The 18,464-nt window shown below is 39.0% G+C and overlaps 1 protein-coding gene across 3 annotated transcripts in view; it reads left to right on the top strand.

The window, feature by feature from the left end:
• Positions 1-18,464, top strand: part of LOC310897286 (uncharacterized protein) — a 76,714-nt gene that overhangs the window by 20,472 nt on the left and 37,778 nt on the right. For 2 of the 3 annotated variants that reach the window (XR_014582186.1, XR_014582187.1), the window contains exon 2: positions 15,843-15,898. The exons of the other annotated variant lie outside the window; for it this stretch is intronic. The gene's annotated coding sequence lies outside the window, so the exon portion shown is untranslated. The remainder of the gene's footprint in view (positions 1-15,842; positions 15,899-18,464) is intronic. 3 annotated transcript variants of the gene reach the window in all.

Genomic DNA, 18,464 nt, shown 5'->3' with positions numbered 1-18,464 from the left:
AAGTACCTTATTCTCTTTCCACCTTTCTTTAAAATAGAAGAAAAATGCTCAAATAATGATACATATAATCATGCAATTGCCTGTGTAGTTTTGGATTATATGTGTTGTAACTGATATTATACATACAATACCACATGAATGGCATTATTATATTATTGTCACATTTATTCTTCCTTAAACTCCTTTGCTGTTTATGAAGTTCTTTGTGATCTACTTGGGAAAAAAAAAATCATTCTAAGGCTATGTGCATCAATATTGATACAAGGCCAGCTAAGCAAACATGCAAATAAGCTCTAAGAATAGAGCAAGAACGTTAGAGTTTTAAGCAGATATATTGCAAGTACTCAAATAACTATAAATTTTCTATATACAAGTTTGACTTTCTCCAGCAGCAGAGGAATTTTGTCATGTTCCTAGGTGTGTGTTCATTGTACTAATATACTTTCTGTTGGAGTGAAATTCACAGCAGAATTTGAAAACTGCTTAGCAAAACCTGATCACAATCTCACTTCCCACTTACTACTATTAAGGTGTGCTGGTAGTAAACTCTCCAAGTATGAGCTGGATAGCAGCTTCAGTTTTACAAGCTTAAGTAGCTGATATAACTTCAGAGCAGCTGTATATTCAGGACTCAACAGCTTCTCTTTTCATGATCTTTTTCTGACTCTGAAAAGTATGTTATCTTGAGAGCTGGGTGCTATCATGCTCTAGGCTTATGCTTTTTTTAGGGTTTATAGTGATATTTTTGTTGCAGTTATCACTGTAGTGAGACGCCCAGAAATGAACTTTGTGCAAATATACAAGGTCTTGTTACCCTTGTGCACTGCTTTTATCTTAGATTTTATGGTTTCTGTAATAATAAAAATAAAAGATAAGCAGGGCATAACTTCATTTTGTTTAAAGGATTGGTACCAATTTTGTTAGTTTCAGCATGTGGTATAAATGTACTGCTCTATGTATCAGCAGCAAAAATGAAAGTGTGGTAGGACTCTGTATACCCTTCAGTTGGGGAGGGGTTAAAGGAGGAATCCAAACTTATAAAAATGGTTTTGTTTGAACCCACCTGTAGACCACCTGTAAAGCTTGGATGTTATTGTGTTAAAAACAACAATAAAAATGTTGAGCATTTTTGAAAGAAAAGCCTTCTTACCTCTCACCAGCTGTGCATGGTACAATGTCTGTCTTGTGCATTAGAGCTATCATAAAACATGATGAAATTAAACCAAGGAAATTTCTAGCCACACCCCAGAAGTGTGGAGGAGAAAAGACTGTCACACTCCATCACTTAAAAAGAAGTTGGAACTAATGTATGTTAATGCTGAAGGAGCTGGCTAATGTGCATGGCAAATTAGTTTCCTACAGACAGCTACATAAAGGCAAATTATAAACTGAAACCAATATACAATCCCTAACAAATACTGAGGTGGATAGGAACAGGCAGTCAACTGAGAACACAGCAAGCTGCTAATGATATACTTCAAATGAATGATTCACACACCAAACCTTTTGCTGTAATCTCACTCGTACAGTGCAAGTCTCTTGGCGGGGGGGGGGGGAATGTTTCATATCGTTTGACATCTCAGTATAATCAAAACCCCAGATCCAGGTGAATGTGCTACTGAATTGCAAATCATTCTTAACCCTTTCCTAAAAATGTCTATTCACATGTCTATTAATACCAGCTTTGCTGTCCTTGTTCTGCTGCTTGAGCTCTGCTGCCAGGCCACAGAAAAACTCAAAAGCTCAGTTCAAGTCAAATGTGGTCATAAATCGCAGTGATAACAGGATTTCTGTGAAACTTGCAACAATAGGATTAGAAGGAAAGTCTGAATTTGATACATGGTGCTGAGAGGTAAAATTATGGAAGTTCTTAAGCTTCAAATGAGGCGTGGGGTCAGATTTTCAGTCATGGTGCTGTGTGAAAATGAAAGTATTTGCTTACTGGGATTTTCAACAGCAAGAAGTTGGGCTTTGTAATTCTATCACTTACTATCACTGTCGTGGTTTATTTTGAATGTGTTGATGATCATTGCGTCTGTATGTGAAACAAAAATACTCTTCTCAGTTCTAGATGAAAAGGAGCTGGTTCAGCATGTTTTAGTTTTCAACATGCTACGTGAAATTAAGCAGAAACTTCTCTTACTTTTAATTCTAATCTTTAACATTGTTCTGACTAGAAATTTATGACTGAGCTTGAACACTTCTGATTTATTCTTCAGTGACTTGTATAACTGAAGGATTACCCAGCCCACGAGGCAGATAGGGTTCACAGAATCACAGAATTGTCTAGGTTGGAAGAGACCTCTAAGATCATCTAGTCCAACCTCTGCCCTAACAGTAACAAGACCTCCACTAAACCATATCACTAAGGGCTACATCTAAACGTCTTTTGAAGACCTCCAGGGATGGTGACTCCACCACCTCCCTGGGCAGTCCATTCCAATGCCTAACAACCCTTTCAGAAAAGAAGTTCTTCCTAACATCCAACCTAAACCTCCCCTGGCGCAACTTTAGCCCATTCCCCCTCGTCCTGTCACCAGGCATGTGGGAGAACAGACCAACCCCCACCTCTCTACAGCCTCCTTTAAGGTACCTATAGAGAGCGATGAGGTCTCCCCTGAGCCTCCTCTTCTCCAGGCTAAACAACCCCAGCTCCCTCAGCCGCTCCTCATAAGACTTGTTCTCCAGACCCCTCACCAGCTTCGTTGCCCTTCTCTGGGCGCTCTCAAGCACCTCCACGTCCTTCTTGTAGCGAGGGGCCCAAAACTGAACACAGTACTCGAGGTGCAGCCTCACCAGAAGGCAAGACCAGAAGGTTGGTTCTGAGGCACCCAACACCAGTGTTAGTTACTCTGTTTAGATTAAACTAATAACAACTTAGTAAAGTGTATCTGTCAAATTTATTTATTCAAAATGTTTGCCTTGCACTGGGTTAGAGATGGAAAAAGTACACTATTCATTGTTAGTTTTGTTGAGATGTCTGCTTTTTTTCCTGATTTCAGTTTTTCCCCTTTTTCTCTGAACAACCACATGTAATGATCTTTCACTCTTTAATTTTCTCAGCACTAGTGAAAATGCCTTTCAACATTTTTAGGGAGTTGTAAAAGACTGTTTTCTAGATGTTTTTTTCACCCGACTTTCAAGTTGTGGTGTGTACTATGTAAATGGGGGGAAAAAAGAAGACAAGATCTCATACTGAAAACTAAAGTCTTCCCCATTATTTTCAACCTGTTCCACCATTTCAGGAGTGCTTTAGGTTCTTGCCATCTTACTCTAATATTGGTTCTCTCCCTATCTCTTTTAATCACCAAATACATATATATTTTTCCTCTATGGGATTCCTGGGGAAACTTGACCTTTTTGCCTTGTAGCCCCACAGAGTAGCAGTGTTTTTTGGCTCTGAAACCTTCGCATTTTCTGACCCAAAATGCATAACCTGACATATCTAGGGTACTTACACGCAACCATGAAAAAGCTGACAGAGGAGAGGCCATGTTCTTTGAGACAAACTGCTGCTCTGACACTAGATATTCCTTTTCTAGGAATATCTGCAGTTCCTGCAACCTTTCGCTAAGATTCAATCTCACCCTGTCATGGTATGTCTTCAGAAATTCAAGCCCATCCCTTAGAGGGCTAAAGGTCATTAAGCTATACCAATGCTTCTTCAAAATCCTGTAGGCCCTAGAGATATCAGCATTGACTTGCACTTTTAAATTGAGGAAGCAAAACTGAATTTTGCTTCCAAGAGGATGAGGGACATGGACTAGGCCACTGCTGCTGTTGGAAGAGGGTTGGGGAGGTAGGGGAGAAGAGATTGAGGGTCACATTTGCTTTTTTTAAAAGAAAGCTTGTTAAGAAACAGACTAAACTTCTTGTTAATTGAGTTCACCAGACTGTTTCCCTTAGCAGCTGTGAAACACTTTGAAACCTGAAGTAATTCATGGGATATTCATTGCAGGGAGTCCCTGGGATAGGCAGAACTAGTGAACTTTAGATCCTTAATTGTGGTTGAAGCACTTGTTGTGGAAGGTGTATATATCTGTTTGCTAAAGCTTCACTCTCCTCCCAAGCTTGTGGTGTAGCCACACCTGGTGTCAGCTGTCTGAGCTTGCAAGCCTACTTTCAATTTCTACAGTTGTTAGTATATAAAACTCATCTGTTAAGGATCCTCAGTCTTACTAAGAATTCAGGTTTATCCTATTAGGAAATCAAGAGCTTTTCCTCACTGATCTTTAAAAGATAACTTAGTCAAGCTCATCTATTTTTATGTATTCTGCTCAGTGGTAATACAAATTATAACTGGTTGTGTTCTGAAGATGTTTTTTTTTGTCAGCTGATCTACCATGGCAGCATATTGGCACATCTTTATCAGTGCATCTTGTTCATAAGAATCTAAGATTTTTCTTTTTATCTAACACTCATTGAGAAAGCTCTAAAAGCTGAGTGTAACCAGTATTAGTAGTGGCTTTAGGGTGCTATATTTACTTTCATTTTCAGGAACCTGAGTGAATAGCTTTGAAGAGGTATGAGCTGCTCCATTCATCACTGTGCCCTGTCATGGTATTTTAAATGCCAGTTTCCTAATGTGCTGCTTCTGTTGGTGTGTAGAAAAGGCCCAGCAGAAAAAATCTCCATCCTACTGCAGAAGATGGCTGACTGTAGCAATGTTACGGAAATGATTTTCCTACCATCAAAGAGGGCAGTGAATATCCCACACTTAGAAACAACTAGGTCTTTCTCCTCTCCCATTATTTCTAGTTGGTATATGTCCCTCAAAGCAGAAGTTTTTGTTGTCTGTCCCAAAATGAATGAGTAGTCTATGTGGAATGACATTTACTCATACAATTTCTATTACTTCAGTCTGCAGAGTCATCTATTTCTTCCAATACAATTGTCTAAACCTATTACATCTCTGTAATGCCTTCCAACCTCATAGGGTCAGCAAACTTCATGGCCATGCTCCAAATACTAACAAGAACATTATGTAAGTTGAGACCAAAAGACTAATTGCTGAGGAGCTGCCTTTTTTTCTTTCCTTCCAGCTTGATATTCCCTTCCAACCTGCCCTCTTCTTTAGCAGATTCTTACAGCTTACAATTCTCATAGGTTTTCCCTATCTTCTCGATTTTAATTAATAACTTCTTATGTGGTAGCAATTTAAATAATTTTCTGATGTTCAGATAGATTAGATCAGCCATGTATTTCCCTGTGTGAAAACTAATTATCTCACCAGAGAAAGAAATCAGTCTAGTCTGATCAAACACTGGTGAATTCACATTGTCTTGTCCTATTTGCTCTTTTATTCTGTCTGTAATGATTCTCTTCTTTAAAATTGTTTTTGTAATAGCAAAGCCAAACAAATGGCTCCATTGCTACAAACATAATTTATGGTACATTTATTAGACAAAGGTGTTGTTTGCTGTTCTCCAGTCAGAAAACACTACTGATCCCTACCTCTTATTTAAACGTGCCAGATTGGCTGTTTTTTTCAAAACTCTGGGTAGTGAATTGTCCCATGTTTTCTTTCTAAATGCATCAATTTCCTTGAGTACTTTAGCTGTACTTTGCTTGTGGGTACCTCATCTCTGTGCATTGACTAATAGTACCCTATTCCTGCTTTTTCCTCAATGCAAATCTGAACAAAAATATTAGTGGTTTGGGACCATAGTTGGAATGCCTTCACTCTAAACAGCCATCTGCAGCATGTTGGATGTGCACTGTAAGGGCTTAGGAAATCCACTACACCCTGTAGGCACCTAGTGAGCAGAAGGGAGGACTCCCAACAGGTGGGTTTAAATAGCGCGTCTCTCTGGGGAGATTCCTGGAGGAAACTAAATTCTGAGAATGCCTTTATAGGTGGAGGAGGTTCACTTTCTTGACTTCGCAGACTGAAACTAACCTGAAATCTCACATTGGCTGCTCTTTTTACCCTGTTTTATGAGAATGTTCCTGGCAAACTTTGCATGGGTTTGTAGGCAGCAAGAGCTCACGTGTCCTTGGCCCTAAATAGGAAGGACAGAGGGTTTAAAAAAAAAATAGTCTTGCTTTGAAGAGAAAAACCACTTGAGGACAGATGCTGTGTCAGTTTGGGAGTGTGCCATTCTGTTTTCATGCCAGTCTCAATGAGAGACAGTAGGTGTGTCTCTGCCACTAAAAATAAGTCTGCAGTTCACTCTTTCCACAATTGCATAAGTACAAGCAGAAGCTGGAAGCTGTTCCAGTATATAAGCAGTAGAGACTATCTTTTCTAGTACTTTCAAGACCCACTCATGCAAGCTGATCCACACGTTAATCCAGAGTTCTGGGCAGAAGAGTGCTATACTTCAGTGTGAAGCCAGAGATGAGTATCGTGCAGTACCCAGAGAAGCTGTGAAAACCTACTTCAGTTTGAATAATCAGACATAAATTGAGCTTTCAGCCTACCCATGATCTACTTAAAATGGTACATAAAAGGTAAAAGTCGCTCTTATTTTTTGCCCAATGTCTTGGGAGAGAAAGGTATTGGGAGAGAGCAATCTCTCTGGCACCCTACAGGGAGAGCAAGATTGAGCTCCTTTCTCATCAGGACGAGCACTAGCAGATGGTGCTTACTTTCATGGTACTCCAAGTGCAAGAAAAAGATGGGCAGGCTCCTATTGCAAACCTTTATTCTGTAGAAACAAAAAGATTCAGTGAAGTAATATTATATACAAGACTGTAAGTACAGATTGCACTCTTGATGTTCTGTGCACCTTGCCTGAAGAGAGACCCATGTTGCAATTGTTTAACAACTTTACTGCAATACTACAATGTAGTTTGGGATGGGCAGTGAAGACCGACTGCCTTAAAATGAATTAGGAAGCAGGCTGGAAAATCATTAGCAACAAAGATATTATTTTGTTCAAAGTGGTAGAGGGTAGCACCTTACATCCATGAAAAGTACTGTGAGATAGCTTTAAAAGGCTACAGTTCTGAATAAACTCGTTTCATATGAGGAGTTTTGACTGTTCTTATTAAAAGTAGATCCTATTTTATTTCTATCTTAACCTGTGTCTAGAAGATGAGAAGAAGTAGAGACCGTGCATATTCTTCCATGAATGGACATCAAAATAACTCAGTATTTTTCACTACATGCAGAGTCTCACCCATCACCTTCAAAAAAATAAAAATGCTAAACACTCCAAAAGCAGTTTAGCAACCTTTGAGGCCTGAAGAACACAAAATGAGTTATTTTTAGTATCAAGTTAAAAATCAAGATTTAGAAAAGACACAGAATAACAAATGCTAGCAAAGTGACCTTTTTGTCAGCAGTTATGAGAGCTTACTCTGCTTGACTGAGCAGACTGGACAGACAGGGTACTTCTTTACTGTAGAAAATTAGACTGAGAATTCAATGGAAGTGGTAAAAGGCTGCATTCCTGCACAAAGATGCATGAGAACAAATTCCCAAACTAATAAGGGATTAGTGACATTAAATTGCTAGGAGCTTTCTGAAATTGGAGAAAAAATGTTTAGTGGCCTTAAACTGACTGCAAATTCCTAGGCCAAATTTAATTGTGATAGTTTGTCCTTCTTCTGTAAGGATTAAATGCAGCAGTATTTACCAAGCCAGAAAATCTTGGATATTTTATTTGACTGAATACAAAATAATCTGCAAGAAGTAATACTTTTGGAGTAAATGTATGACTTGTCACAGCAATTATATACACATACAAGTACAAAGCATGAGAGGTAAGCAGGATGCATACTGATAGTCTGATTTGTCCAGAAGTTTGTTCCTGTAAAGACAGCTACTTCACTGTTAGTTGTAACTCAGTCTTGTAGCATTCAACATCTAAAATATCTTGACTCTCCCATCTGATATATTTACTCACTTTTTCTTCTAATATTCTCTTTATGGCCTTAGGCAGAGAAATATGTTATTTTAAGCTGTCATCAGTAATTCTGTTGAATTGTGAGCCAGTAAGGTAGAAATGCTCTGTGGAGATGCACAGAAAATATTTTTTCCATTGTGTTATGAGATGGTCACTTGAATTATTCCAATTCACAGAACCTTAGAAGGGACCATGCTGACATTAGGACTCTTCCATGTACTACAGTAGCTCTAAAAGAATTGTAGCTATCAGCTTTCAGGAAGTGCTGGACATTTTATTCCAAACTTTGGTTGCATGGTTCAAATTCAAAAACTTACATCAAAGCTCAGCCATGCTCACCAGTTCTCAGCCATAAGCCATAGTTGTTCCCGGAAGTGTATTGCAAAACATCCAGCCAAAGGTCATTGAAATTTAGCCCAGTCCTATCATAAAACTGGATGTCTGTGAATCATAGCTGACTTATGGAGCTGTGTTGGGACTGTCAAGCAGACTCTAGGGAGCTTTTGAGTTGCAATGTTTTCTCTAAGTGTAACTGACCATGTGCTGCAAGTAACTCTAAAAATGAATCACAAAATGTTCTCCCAAATATGTTAATGGAACCTACCTCAAAAGATACCATGAGTCCAAGTCCATGATATCAAGTCTCATGAGAGACTTGAGATTTGTACCAAGCAGTCCCACTTGGGCACACACATGGAGTGGGATTTGCAAGCCCTCAGCAAGTACAGATGGCAGCACAGTGTCATTTGTGGTGAACTGCTTTACTCACTGAGCCTGTTTGAGCATCAGCTGGAAAAGCTGCAGGTGCTTCTTACTTAAAGGCAGTTTTTCACAGTTGTGGAGACGTAAACCATCTGTCATGACTTTTTCAGGGAAATTATGGCTGGATCTGTTTCCTTAGCTTTCAGTAACCCAGATCACATGTGTGAAGTTGGTGAGTGTGTACAGGGGCCACATAACACTGTGTCTATAGTTCTAGGAGTTGCATTTCCTGACTATGCAAATCAATTGATGAATGCTTGTAAGAAGTAACATTTGTGATTTTTTTTAAAAAGCATATTAGTACATGTTAGTTATGAAGCTAGGCAGTTTAAAAGAGGCATGTCATTTTTCTCTGCTGTTTGTGAGTTGATCAGTGTCACTGGAATGTCTATAGCCCTGGCATTAAAATGACGTCTCTTTTATCTCCTTCTATTTGTATCTGCGTAAAGCACATTGGATACAGCTCCACATTCAGACCAAAAGACTGATACTGGGGCTGCATTATAAAACATTTTCATAAATATTAAGTTTCATAAAATGAAGTATTCCCCTCAACAATATTAGGCTTTCAAAAGAGTTTAGAAACCTTCTTTTTTCATTCAGTGCAAAACAGAAATATGGCTTTGTTTTTAAAAGTGAAAAAATAATTGGCCTATATTTTGCTTACCTTTATTTCCAAAAGTTGACAAAGGTAGTGGGCTCTAGAAACTGGTAAGAGCTCGTGCTGTAACTGGTTTTAAACTTCTTATGGTGGTCCTCTTTGCATATGTTTTGAAGCTCAAATTAACACTGACAAAAACAGTCATACATTGACACAGAGCGAGTTGTATTTTTAAGGAGGAAGAACAAGTCCTGTACTTGATTACTGACAAGTTATGGAATGTTGTCTGAGTTAAACCAACAACAACAAAAAAGGCAACTACCTTTATTCCTTCACCAAGACATGATCTACCTAAAATGACAAGGAAGCCATGAAGTTTATGCAGTGTCTGTTGGTAGCAAAAGAAGGGAGATGATCAAGAGTTCCTAGTGAATCAAAGTAAGTTGAATTCCAGTTTAGCAGTAGTTCAGAAATGACTTTAATTTGCTTGCATGGTCTGCAAGGTCATACTTCAGCTTGATCTAAGGCTGCATAAACATTGTCTGATCTTTGCTTATGAAGTGGAATATAATCACATCTCTCTTTTTATGACTGGAGTTAACAAATGGGTATAATACATTTAACGGGTCTTGGATGTGTGTATAAACACTTGCCAACTTAACTCAAAATTATGTAAGTTTAGATTCAGGCTTTTCATTCGTGTATTGCTTTTTTGTTCCTCTGGTTCAGCAAAACTCACATTTTCAGAAGAACAATAATGTCTCCCCCTTATAAATACCACATTTCCTTGAAAATGTCATTGGTGTTCATCTTAGGATTGGTGAGCTGCTTATGTAATTAAAACATAGTGCAGTAAGGGAGATCATCTGCATTACCAACAACATCTGCACTCTCCAGGTACCTTCAGGCCGCAGAACTGAACCAAGCACAGGTGAGGATAGTCTGTCTTGCAATATCAGTTCTTTCTGATAGGCTGGGAAAAAGATATATTGCAGAGCTGCGTTCTCTCAATAGCAGCCTAGGTTAGGGAAACCAGGCTCCCAGTAGTTGGAAGAAAAAATTTCCTTTTAAAGGATGAATCATACCTCCAGTGTATTGCTGGTGAGTTCCCTCTTTCAAGGAGGCACAGTCCATATACAGAGTATGAGCTGATTACATGCATAAATAAGGTATGGTGTATCTAAAGCCAAACAAAATGAATCAGGACTTCTACAGCATTACAAGAAGTCATATTTGGGAACAAGAAATATCAAAAGTTAAAGAATAATAAATATGAGATGCCTGATTGAGTCACATCCTACGCGTTTTTTTTCCATCTAGCTTAATTGTACTATGCCATGAATTTGAGCTCATGCTGTGAAAAGGGAAATACCTCGGGGGCTGTTGTTATTGGTATAGAAAATTTCGCATTTATTTTTAATAGCTTTGCATTCAAATGAAGATCTTAATGGAAACTGTAAGTCTTCTGATTTGAAAACTTTTTTCAAATTTCATTAAAACCCTGCCATCCAACAAAGTCAGATTTTGTTTGCTTTTGTTTTGATTTTCCAGCCAGTTTTAATAAGTGAAAATTAGGCATTTAATTAGCAAAAGATTTTTTTTTAATTAGGCTAATTGTTTTCTATAGCTCTTCTCCCCTATCCCAAGAACTCCTGTGATCATGTATTGCTACTTCTCACTTAAGAGAGACTAGCACTCCCTTGAAGGGAACAGCAGGTTTTAAAAGCAAAGATAATGCTGAAATTAATAATCTGCAGGCTGTCACACACCTTTGACCTCCTCCATTTTCATGGAGTCCCAAATTTCTCTCACGCAAGTGAAGTCTCTTGTAAACAGCCACATTATTTCATTTAGTGGCTTTCTAACAAAATATGTTTTCTGTTTCTGGTTTAGGCGTGGTGTGTTTCTTGTGAGATTGTGATTGATTCATTTGAAATGAAACTTTCCCAAGGTCAGAGAGAACAGGATGCATGAAAGAGCAGAGGAACACAGTTCTTACTATGACACTTCATAAGATATATATATATATATATTTAACAAATCAAAACTACACAATTCCTACTACTACTAAATAGGACAGTCCAAGAATAAAACCAAGATCCATTACTAATTAAGGCAACAAATGAGGAAGAACAAAGATAAAATTCTGGTCAAGGAGATAAATTTGATCTAATTATCAGTCCTGAGTGTATATGAAGATGCAGTGTGTGGGTAAAACCTGTTGGCAGCTTGAGGCTGGGATGCAAATAACCCGCAATTCTGCTTTGCCAGCCCGCATCTCATCATTAGACACTTTCTGCTTAAAAATGGAGCAATTCCTATTCATCAAAGAGAATGCTGTTATATTCTGTGCTTCAGAGTGCATATTATTTTTGATACCTTGATGAGGTCTCTTTCTTTGTGAGTACTCCAAATATTTTTTTCAAAAAAAAAATGTATGCTACAAAGATGGGTTTATTACCAGAGAAAGGCTTTCAGATTATTTTCTATTTCAAACAAAAGGGGAAACGTTTCATATTTAGAATTGACTGTCTGTTCTCTAGCAAACTTTCTGGGCGTATCTGCTCAGAGAAAATTAAAGTAGATTCAGCACTGATATACGTCTATATACTTGAACATTTGGATAATGTGAGCTGGAACAGAGTGGTTACTCTTCCACCATGCGGGTTACATAACAGATATCAATATAAATCAGTCAATGCAGCATACAACCAGTGGCAGGTCAAAAACAGCATCTTTTGAAAAGACTGGATTTCCTAATAAGGATTTTCTCATCCTTGAAAGAAGCATATTCCATGAGATAAATTGCAGCCTCTTCTCAGCAAAAATTCTATTGTTATTGTTGAATTGTCTCTTTCAGTCCAGTAACATCCCAGCTCTGACTCACTTTCAGTTCAGCTTCAATGCTCGAAAACATAGTCTTTGATCTCTTAGAAGGATATGCTTCCCAGATAACAAGAGCATCTGAATAAAACTTGGAGAAGAGATGCCTTTCATCCTGTGTGCTGGTGTTTCACCCGGTCCTTCACAGAAGGTGATTTTTATTTTTTTTCTGATGCTGGACTGCCAGCCATGACTCCCAGTCTAACTCTCTACCTTGCATCTGACACAAGTATAAACAAGACAGATAATGCTTCTTAAGGTTATCTAAACTGCAATAATCCTTTCCAATCCCATAATGACTTGTGGTTTTCACAAGATTAACTCATTTCCTATTGACTTTGCTTCTTGCTCTGGTTTTGGTGGGAAAATTTCACTTGGCTTTGGCTTGGCTTAAGTCTTTAAGTGCTCTCTTAAAAAAAAAAAAAAAAAAAAGACATCCTGCTCAAACAGATACCCCATCTTCCTTCCTACCACCACCTGGAGATGTGTGTGATGCTCAGTAAGGAAGAACATGTGACCTCCTGTCCCTACAGCCTCAAGCAAGGAGGTTTAAGGGCTGCCACAGTGATGCTGGCAGCATTGAGATGGCCAGAGAAGGAGGATGGTGGCATGGGCACCCCAACATGTGCTGATGTGTGCAGCTCTGCAAGGGGCCCTGTTGACCCAGGAGGTGAGCAGAGCCCTTCCCAGTAGTGCAGGCAGGGAAAATGGCTAGACCATGCCTCTGGGGCAGTGCAGCCAAGCACATCCCCTGGCAAGGAGTTGGCCAGCTCCATGCTGTCTCAAGCTGCTTGCTTACAACAAGGTTGCTTGTGCAAAAGGAGGAACTGCTGCACTCTCTGCTACCCTGGTGCTAACAGGCAGGGGTGGCCTTGTGTCCTCTGTCTTCCTCAATGTCCTGCTGGCACTTGCAGGAGGGCTTAAGGATGGCAAGTACCCAGCAAAGGCTTATCAGTGTTTGTCTCACAATATTAGTAAGGGGAGAAGTTTTCTGCTGTCTCATGTTCATACGTCACACCCTATCTTCAGAAAACAAATAAGAGGAGGGATTGTGATGATGTTGAGGGGAAAACCAGAGACATAATGAGGTCTGAATTAGGGATGAGTCTGGGAAGAGGCATGGGCTTCCTCTAAGTCACCTTTGCTGTGTACTATTCCATCCTATTTTTGGCATGCTCCAGCTTCAAATGTTTCCTGTGACTTCTAAAATTCTCCTGATGCAGTTATTTCTGCTATTTCTAGGCTGCCAGCCCTCTGCCCTGCAGAGATGACCCTTCAGAAACTAGGCTTTCTCCATGCAGTCACCAGCCATAGGCTATCCTGGCAGTAGTGCAGGGTGCCGGTAAGCTGGTTGGTGGTAGGGGATGCGCTGCATTCCCAGTCCTTCTGCCTCTGCATACATGTAGCCAGTGCAGTAAAGAGGAAGCCTGCTTCGTGTCTTGATGTAAAGGCAGCACAGGATGCCAAATGAGCAAGCCTAGGCATCAGCAGCAATAAAGTGCCTATGAAAGGAATACAACAGGAGTTGCTGATTCCACAGAGCTATCTGTCAGAAAGTCTATTTGTGTAACCCTGTAAAACAAGCACGTGATGCAGTCTTCTATTTGGCACTTCTTACAGTGAAAACTTCATCCCTGTAACTAGGGTGGTTTTTTTGGTGCTGTGTTGCTGTAATGCTGCAGATACTCAGTGCTAGTGTCTAGTGAAGATATGGCAGGGACACGTTCACAGAGAGGGCAGGACAGAAAGGAGCAGTGCCATGGAAAAGCAAGCTGGCTAGTCACATTATCTGTGTACAGCAAGCTGAGGAAACGAATTTGGTGGAAGCATAATTCTCCTCACAGTTTATATTTGCTCCAGCTGATTGTTCTCCTGCCAAAATCTTTGTTTCTCCTGTGCAGTCATAGCTGTATCTTCAGTGCTGGACCATGCTGCAGAGTTCTGATGTTGGGAGTGATACAGGGAAGGTGGGACCTGGACACAATGACAAACAAGACCTCTGCTCCTGTAGCTTCTTTACAGCGTGCTACAGACAACATGCGAGCACAGGTCCTGTGCTGAAGAGCTTAAAGTTATAGATACAGAAAGCAAAAGTAGGAGAGGAACAACAGAATTTGTATCAGATGATAATATAAATGAAAGGGAGCTCTGTCAAACAAGTACAGGACTGAGATCTTAATGTAAACAAGTTTCAAGCTTTCAAAATATATTTAGAGGTTTTCTAGGTACCTAACTTCTCAAGAAGTGTTGAGTATCTACAACACAGAAAAACAACCTTCCTTAATGTGGTGAGACACAAAATGCAGAATTGGAAGCATCCAAAACCTCTGGTTTCTTTCATGAAGTTCCAGTTATATACAAAGATACAGACTAAAATATGTTTCTGAAAAATTACCATCACTGTTTTTAAACAGTTCTCAGTGCAAGGCATTGGGTTTGGTGGTGTTTTTGTACACCACTAGCATCCTGTGTCATGCTGGCTTCAGAAATGGAAGAAGACCATGGTAACCTGGAGCAAGTTGGACCACAGCACTTCACACCAGCTTGAACTGTTAAAGTCTTACTGTAAAGTCTTACTGGAATCTTCCTATAAAATAAGAGAAGGAGGTTAGATGTCAGCCCCCAGACTAACAGACAGTTGTGTATGCGGCTCACATGGTGAAAGGAAGGTTGACTGCATGGCTGATATGGATGCTAGCTGTAGAGCAGGAATTGACATCCATAAGATAGTAAAAAAAAAAAAAAATAAATAACCAAGGACTAAAGGTTAAAAAAATATACACAAGCAAAAGAAGTGTGTAAATAAAATACAGCCCACTCTAACCAGAGTTAGCGTAGGTGCTAACCAGGCAAGTAGATAGCCAGTGGGTAACCCAGCGTAACTCCATGACTATTGTGAGAATTGAGCTTCCTCTTCTGTGACTGTAAAGGACCTGGGCTGATTCTTTTGCACTGGAGTAAGATGTGAGAAGGGACCAGCAAACAGTAAGGAGCAACCATCCTTACTAGTGAGGATAGCCCACATGTGAGCATGGTAGGTAGGGCCTTATAGCCATACCTACTTCTGGCTCTGGTCTCCTTTCAGAAGATGCTCAGCATTGAGGTAGCCACCACAGCCGTAGGACATGCCCTAAAGTTTGTGTGTATACAGAGTCTGTGGGACTGTGTGTGGGCAGTGGAGCAGAAGACTCCCCCAAGTAAAGCACAGTGAGTTACATGCAGACTTGAATGCAGTTCTATGTGTATGGCAACCATTCTGGAGAGTTAACATAATTCCAGAGAGTTAATATCCTGGGCTCCTCCAAGCATGGTGGTATAGACAATATCTATACTAGTTATTTCCTTTTTCAGAATTCCTGCAGCCTTTGCAAACAGTTTTTGAAATTCTGGGTATTTAAGACAGACGTAACTGAACCCAAACTAACCTTGCTAACATGCTCAGTCTCAAATGGAAAGGTTAAAACTGTATCCTGGAAAAAGCCCTGCCTTAAGCCTGCCCTTCGTCCTGTATCTCATTTCTTTCTCCAAAAGCTGCAGTTCTAGTCCTTTTTTGTTGTTGGAGTAAAAACTAATGAATTTACCTTTATACTCTGCTTTTCTTTACGCACTCTTGTGGCTATTAGAGAAACCAAAGCTCCCTGAAAGAAGAGAAACATAAGTAGTTTTGAAAAGACCTACTGAAGGTTTAAAATTCAGCATTTACCTGTTTAGGTAATTGTGGAAATTTGCTGTTTAATTTACAGAGAGAACTCACGGTAAAACTGTAGCTGCGGAGTGCCTCTTACAGAATGCTTTTAAGGTAACAGCTTGTCTTTTTCCTTCCTTCACAAAGAGAAGCCACACAAAATACTTAAAAATTGGCTTCCAAGTTGTATGGTATTTTTCACTAGGCATTCAATGCTTTTGAAAGGCCATGGTAGAGTATTGTTGCTGGATGTACCAATCACTGCAAGCTCAGTGTTTTAAAGTAGCTTACATTCTCTGTATGCTCTAAAATTTTTGCTCAAATGCTTTTGACATTTTGCAATATTGCACTGGCTACAAATACCTGAGACGGTTAGAATTGTCATGCCTTCTTTCTACTGCAGAGCAGACAATTTAAGACACAAAGGATGATGACAGTTTTTTTTGTTTGGAAAATACCTGTATAGAAAACAAGTCACAGAGTTTACCCTGAACAGAATGGATTAAAAGACATGCAGGATTGCTCAGAAATGCTGCTTGAAAGATAGTGATAACAGACTAATTAAAAAAGCAGTAAAGCATTACAGGATTATGTACTCTAAAGCTAAAAAAAAAAAAAAAAATGATATATCTTTACCAAAAAAAAAGAAAGAGGGAGAATGAAAAACACACTTCCTGTAGAGGAGGAGGAGGCTCTTACTTATAGTAACCAAATCCAGTTTTTACATTGTTCTTTTCGTTTTGCCGTATAGATATGCTTGTTAATAAAAAAATAAAGAAATAAAAAAATAATAAAATAAAAAATAAAATAATAAAAAAAACCACCAGACGTTCCCAATTCTTAATTCTTAGCCTAGGTAAACATTACTCCTGATGTTGACTCTTCCTCAAATGGACTATTGGCAACACATAGTCCAGACCATTAATTATCCTCCATCACCAATTCCCCACACTCTTCCCACCTTCTCTACATCATGGTATGTACAAATACAGTGTCCTGAATTCCCACTTAAATACATCATCCTTAAGTTCTGGGAAAATTAGAGTTCTTACCAGAAGGTAGATGTGCACTATAAAAGTGGAAAATGGGACTTTAGTATTTGTTTTAGAAACAGTTGTGAAGTTAAATATGTACAACCCACAGAATGTTGGCTGGTGCTTGAGTTGGTGAGTTTTTTGAAGAACTGGTGATAGCTGATTCTTTGCAAAAGGAAAATGAGTCTGTATTCTTGCCATGACCGAACCATTTCAATGTTGTCTTCTTAATTGCTGTCTATTGAAATGAGAAAATGATATATTAGGTGTCATTTCACTGTCCAAGGTTTTCTATCCTCATTTTCCTCTATGATTCTGGTTGTTCCGGCTCCTTCCTATTCAAAATTGAATTATTTCCTCTGTTTATGACCTGTGTTTTCCAATATCCCTACTATTTCTTTGGTATTATGGTATTATTTTCATAAGGAGTCCAGATCCAAAATCAAGTTTTGTTAGAAATAAAGAATCTTTGCTTGATATTAGATTTCTTTGAGAAACTCACCTATGAAAAACTCTAGCAATAACTTTAAATCTTTAATATTTTTCTCTTTTTGTCAGGGTCATAAACATTGCAAAGAAAGATTGCCACTCAAAATGTAAATCCATGAACATTTCTCTTATAAGTTAGAAGAGCTTAAGGAAATGGAGAAAAAGTCTCTTTTCAAAAAGAAAAGAAAATTATAAAATTTGTCAAAAGAAAAATCACATTGTACAAAATACATTTTTTTTTACTTAAAATAGATGAATCAGAAGGCCTTCTGCAAATGCAAATTTTAAAGTAGACACATAATTTCTCACTAAACTGATATTTCATATGGATGAGTGGCTGGCAATGTAAGAGAGAGATACTGTTCCACTGACCCCTCATACCTAAGGGAGTTATTTACAAAAATGCAAACCAGTGTTTTCTACTTGAAGTGAGTGGCTATAAGTTAGTGACAGGTTCTCAGCAATAGGAAATGTAGGTTTTCCCTTGGTAGTTTGAATTCGGACTATCAGGATGCTGGGTAAGAGAAGTCACTGAGAGGGAAGTGAGAGTATATTTCTTAGTTGTGTTGCCAGAACACAACTGACCCTGCCACAAAACACCCCTGTTAGTCTATGCCCAACCAGAAACTTTCCCCATGAAAACTTTGGCTTTACTGCCCTTGCTAGCAGAGGATAAATAAATCATGCTTTCTAGGGATCATGCACTTTAAGATTTGGTTTTAGGTCAAATATATGATTGTATACAATTGGTAATTTGTACTGTACCAGAAAGTACCAACAGAAAGAATATTCCTAAAATTCCAACACTAAATGGAATTCTACACACTTAGAAACACTAAATGTGCATATAGATTTATTAAAAGAGTGGAGAAAAACCTGCTTGCCAGCTAGCCATTTCTTGGCTCTCTTCATCATGTTGCAAAGGCAGAGAAAAGAAGATTCCCATTCTACATGTGAAGTTACGATGAAGTCCCTCAACAGTGCCAAAGCCAGCAAATCTCCCAGCTGTGTTTTTGCTGGCTTGTACAGTGGGGGCAGAAACCAGAACACACAGGAAGGAAAGTGTTGGGAGTCCTTCACAGGAGGGCTTTCCTTTCCAGGTTTGCATTCCTTTCTAACTCACAGAGCTTGTTACATAGATGTAGTTGAGATAAAAA

This window comes from Anser anser (assembly GCF_964211835.1).
Source record: "Anser anser genome assembly, chromosome: 3".
NCBI classification, from domain to species: domain Eukaryota; kingdom Metazoa; phylum Chordata; class Aves; order Anseriformes; family Anatidae; genus Anser; species Anser anser.
Note: the sequence above shows the minus strand (reverse complement) of the source record. Positions and strands in the feature narration are given on the sequence as shown.